Source organism: Elephantulus edwardii, unplaced genomic scaffold, assembly GCF_000299155.1.
Source record: "Elephantulus edwardii isolate Elephantulus edwardi_28Jun2011 unplaced genomic scaffold, EleEdw1.0 scaffold00023, whole genome shotgun sequence".
Taxonomy (NCBI): domain Eukaryota; kingdom Metazoa; phylum Chordata; class Mammalia; order Macroscelidea; family Macroscelididae; genus Elephantulus; species Elephantulus edwardii.
This window is the reverse complement of record NW_006399773.1, coordinates 13,791,968-13,797,665: the sequence shown is the minus strand read 5'-3', so window position 1 is coordinate 13,797,665 and position 5,698 is coordinate 13,791,968.

Sequence of the window (5,698 nt, the reverse complement as noted above, 5' to 3'; positions counted from 1 at the left end):
CTCACCACTGGGCTATTGGCAGCATTATGTTGGATGGAGAAAAGATTGAGGTTGTTAACAATTTAAGTTTGCTCAGCTCCTCAATCAACACTATTGGCACTGGCAGTGAAGAAATCAAAAGAAATTGCATTAGGGCAGTCTGCTGTCAGGGACCTCTCCAAAGTGTTAAACAGCAATGATGTCAGTCTAGATACTAAGATGCACCTGATCCAGGCCATGGTCTTTGCAATTACTTGCTATGCCTCAGAGTGCTGTACAATGACTAAGGGTGACAGAAGAAGAATTTAAGTCTTTGAGTTGTGATCCTTAAGAAAAGTATTGAACAAATCATGGACTGCCAGAAAAACAAATAGGTCTGTCTTGGAGAGGATGAAACCAGGTTTTTCCTTGGAGGAAATAATTTTAAAGCTTCATCTCATATTTCTGTGTACGTGGCCAAAAGGGACCATTCCTTGGAGAAGGACATCATGCTTGGAATGGTGGAGGGACAGCACAGGATAGGAAGAACTCAGATGAAATGGATTGACTCAGTAACTGGAGCAATGGAATAAAGTGTGTTGGAGTCAGTGAGACTAGCTCAGCATAGGGGTTGGTTCAGAACTATTGTACATCTAGTCACTATGAGTCATGGGTGAATTAAAGCAATAACAACAACAACAAGAACAAGAGTAGTTTCTAGTTTTTCCACTTATGAACATTATACTCTTTTATTTTACCGTGAGGTCCCTGATCTACTTTGAAAGGTTTTTTTTGTGTGTATTGTGTGAGGTATAGGACTTCAGTTTTCTACAGATCATTTTCCAATCTTGCCAGCATCATTTGTAAAAGAGGCTGTCATGTCCTCACTTCATTATCTCCTGTTAAAGATCACTTGACCATAGGTAGATAAGTTGATTTCTGAGTTCTTGACTCAATTCTATTCCTCTATGTGTCTGTCACTGCACTAGTGTCAATCTGTCTTGATTAGTATGGCTGTGTAGCAGTGTTCTTGAATAGCTTGAAATAAAAATACCATTTGTCCCAGCTACCCCACTACTTAGAGCAAAGATGATCAGGTCTCACACACTTAAGGCATGTTACTAGGAGAGGCTGTTTATTGAAGAGGGACACGATGCTTGGAAAGATGGAGGGACAGCAACAAAGAGGAAGACCCTCTTCCAGGTGGATTTCCAGACAGCAATGGCCTGAAGGAGTCAGAGACTTGTTTTCATGGCATAGGATAGGACAGGGTTTACATGTGTTGCTCATCAGATCTCTGTGAGTCATACTCGACTCAATGTCCCCTAACAACAGCAACAATAGCAATACCCCACTACAGGGAATGTACCCTAAAGAAACCTGAGCCATAACACAAATAGAAGTACATCTATCCATGCTTATTTATGCATTATTCACTATAACTAAGAGATAGAAGCAGTTTAAGAGCTTGTAAAAAGTCAATAGATAGAAAAAGCATGCTACATCCATATATTACAAAGCACCAAAACTAATGAACTTGTAAAAACTGTACAACAGGGATAAGTACAGAAGACCTTATGCAAAGTAAAATATCTGAGTCACAAAAGGATAAATATCTCATAGGATAACTTATACAAATAGGATGGACATGGATGGGAAGGGAACAAGAAGATAATGGATCAATAATAAACGCTATCCTGGAATAGGTAAAGGGAAGGACTATTTGAAAGAATAGACAATTACACATTATATGTACGACAATTCCTTTGGAACGGGCTCTTCATTATAAAGTGAATTGGGCGGGGGAGAAAAATTTGCATTAATGAATGAATGAATGGAAATCCACTCTTTCTATAAACTTCTAATAAAATGCCAATTTAAAAAGTATTTACAGGCTCAGAAACCTGATGGGGAGTCATTGTAATTTGGAACCAACTTGATGGTAGTGGATTTGGTTCTAGCATATTTGAAATCTAATTATTCATGTTTGCATATTTTCTTGATCAATTTGTTTATAGATAAGGTTTTAATAAAATTTACTATAGAATCACAATTGCTAATTTCCTATTACTAAATATATTGAAGCATTGATAATTCTCTATAAAATTAAAGAAGAGAAATTTTGAGGGTGAGATAAAATGATTCTTCAGCTTTACATGATGGTTTAGAGTAGATATTCATGAATAAACTCAGGAGATCTCAAGGCAAAGCTGCACCCCCTCCATCTGCCATTTTAAAGCTAGTGACTTACAAAATTCTTTCAACAGCTTTCAATGTGACAATTCTTTTACTTGCATTTCCAGCCTGATCAAAGATGTTCAAGTCACTCAGAAATTAAAAATGGTAATATAAAACAAATCCAAGTGCAAAGTTCTTGAAAACCAGAGGGGAACAAAATCATTTAAAAGTCAATATTGTTCTATTGAATGTCATTGCAATTATAACAAACTCTTAGTATTTTGGGAGAAGTTGATGCTAACTCTAACCATTCCATCCTCTCACATACATCATTTCCTTTTCATAGCCACCTACTTACTCCTCTTCAGAAGAAAAAGACGTTTGTTTTTAATAAACACATCTGAGAACCTATTTAAAGAACTAACAATTCAAAGATAAATAAGAGCATGGTCTCTAACCTTAACAGATGCAGCACGGAAGAAATACAAATTAATAATTAGTCATTCAATTAATATTAATAAATACCAAAAAGAAACAGAAATTACCATTTCTTCATTCAAGAGCTATTTAGTAAATACCTGCTATATGTGAAACGTTCTTTACACCGGCACTTACAGGAGAGAGAAAAGTAGATAAAATCCATTCTAAGTTTAGAGAATAGAAGAAGAAATAATTAATCTAACAGAGAGAAATGTAAATTGTGAAAGATTATATTAAACACATAAAGAATAGATATGTTGTCAAGGAGACTCTGTAATGTGGGTCAGGAAAAGTTTTCACAAAAACACAGAAATTGAATAGTACGAATAGGGTAGGTGAGAATTTATTGTGTGAAAAGCAGAAGATATATGTTCCAGGCAAATTTCAGCATGTGGTAGGAGGAGCCTTCACACCTTTAATAAGCAGAAAGAAGCCAGGATAATTGAAGCTGTGACAAACTGGGGAGAGTAGTCCCAGAAGAGGCTGGAGAGATTGTGATGAGACATCTTGCTCAGAAACGATTATATCAAGTTGTGAATATTGGATTTTATCCTGGACCAGAGAAAGCAAGACATTTTTAAGCAGGTACTGACCTACCTCTGACATTAAAGAGGTTAACTATAAGTTGAGGTTCACTCATGTTCATTAGACCATTTTCGTTAGTGATCCACCGGAATAGACAGAGATTGAAAGGTAGGGACAAATCAAAGCGACCTGTAAAAGTCTCACATATGCAACTGAAGTGACAGAAGTGCTCTAATTAAGAAAACAGGGGGAAACTATGTTTGAGGGCATAGCAAGGGAAAGGAAAGAGCTGGTTGCCTAGTGGTAATGAACTGCACTCTTGAAGGCATTTGGTTCGAATCCACCAGCTGCTCCAACAGAAAAAGATGGGGGATCTCTTCCTGTACAATTAAACTATTTCTAAAAGCCCTCCAGAGTGTCAGCTAGAAGCAAATCTGATATACAACAACAATGAAATATCTGTAGACTGCAGGAACTATAAACCCAGGGACTCAATCTGCTCGGGTTTTGTTGTCTTCAGTTATCATTAACTCATAATGACTTTACGTAGAAAGTGGGAAACTGCTCTACAGTTTTCACGTATCTGCTTTTGGAAGTAGATCACTATGCTTTTGGAAGCATAGTGGCAACTCTGGATGGGTTTCAACTACAATTTTCAACTAGTAGTCAATAGAACTTAACCATTTGACCACCAAGGGATTTTATCTAACTGATTAATAACCCTCAAACCAAACCCACTGCCTTCAATTCCAACACACAGAGACCCTATACGAGGGAGTAAAACAGACCATACAATTTTCAAGGTTATTAACGTTTCTAGAAGTAAGCGGCCTCATAATTCTCCCAAATCAGCCAATTATGAACAGCTGACGTTTTATTAGCTATCCAGTATTTAACCTACAGGGCTAGCAGGGCTTCTTTTCTGATATATTATCAAAATCCAAATCTACTGCCAGCATGTCCATCATGACTCATTAAGGACCCTCCATTGATTTTTCTAAAATATTGTTTGTCTTCCTCTTTGGAGCGGCTAGATTTAAGCTGCCAACTTCCTGGTTAATAGCCTGAGATGGAACACACTGCATTAACAGGCCTCTCTTCTCATAGATTGTTCTTGTTGTGTATTGTCAGGTCAGAATTGGCCATGGCTGATCCTCGAGCAGGTTTTTCGAGGCAGATAATCACATGTGAGTTGTTTGTCCACCTTTTTTTTCTTTTCAGTTGCAGAGCATCTGGAGGATGCTTTAATTGGTAGCACAACATAATTTTCTTGGATTCACAGTCAATGCACTTGGTACCAGCAGTCAGGAGACCAAGAAATGTATTTCACTGGGAAAATGTGAAATCAAGAAAGTTTCCAAATTACTGAGGAACAGTGATGTGAGTTTGAGGACTACGATATACCAGATTTAGGCCATAGTCTTTTCAATCACTCGCTATGCTGCTGAGAACTGGACAATAAATAAAGATTAAAAAAAAATAGTGCCTTGATCTGTGGTTCGAGAAGAGAACTGACTATCCAATAGACAACCAACAAAACAAGCAGATATGTCTGAGAGCAATGGGCTTAAGTGTGTCTGAGATTGTAAAGATAGCACAGGACAGGATAGTATCTACTTCATCTGTATGAACTATCATTTTTTGGTTTTAGTATAGATTTTATATGAGCACAATTAAGTGTTCTGTGATTCCCATTCTTCTCAGTGTTAGCCACAATATGTATGACCCACACAGTCAAATGCCTTTTTGTAAATATCTCACAAATAGACCTTCTTCTAGTATTTTCTGCTTTCAGCCAGGAACCATCTGACACACGCAATGATATCCCTGTGTAATGGCTTCTTCTAAACACTGCTTGAACTTTTGACTATTTCTTGATAAAGTACTGTTCTACTAGTTTTTGGAAAATCTTCAGCAATATTTACTTGCATGTGATATAAATTACATTGTTAGATAATTTCTGCATTCTTTTGGATAACCTTTCTTGGGAATGGGAACACAGACGGATCTCTTCCATTCAGTTGGCTAAGCAACTTTGCTCCTTATTTCTTGGCGTATATTGGCAAGCCTGTCCAGAGTTGCATTTGTTAGTTGAAATATGTCAATTGATATTCCACCAATCCTGAAGTCCTTATATTTTGTCATTGCCTTCAGTGCAGCGTTCCCTTCTTCCTTTATTACCACTGGCTCTTGTTTACTTGGTACTTCTTAAAATGTTTCAGTGTTGGCCAGTTCTTGTTGCTATATGACTCTGTGTATTCCTTCTAACTTCTTTTGATCCTTCTTGGAGAATTCAAGACCTTGCCCATAGCATCTCTCAATATTTCAACTCAAAACTTAGATTTCCAGTTCTTTCAGCTTGAAAAATGCCAAACAAATTCTTCTCTTTTTTATATTCTATGAATCCAGCTCTTTACACATGTTGTCATAACACTTTGGTTTACTTCTTGAGCTGTCCTTTAAAATCTTCTGTTTGGCATTTTTTAAATTTCAGTATCTCTTTATTTTGCTCCTCAATGTTCTAACACAATGTTCAGTTTCTTGTTAGATCCATTTT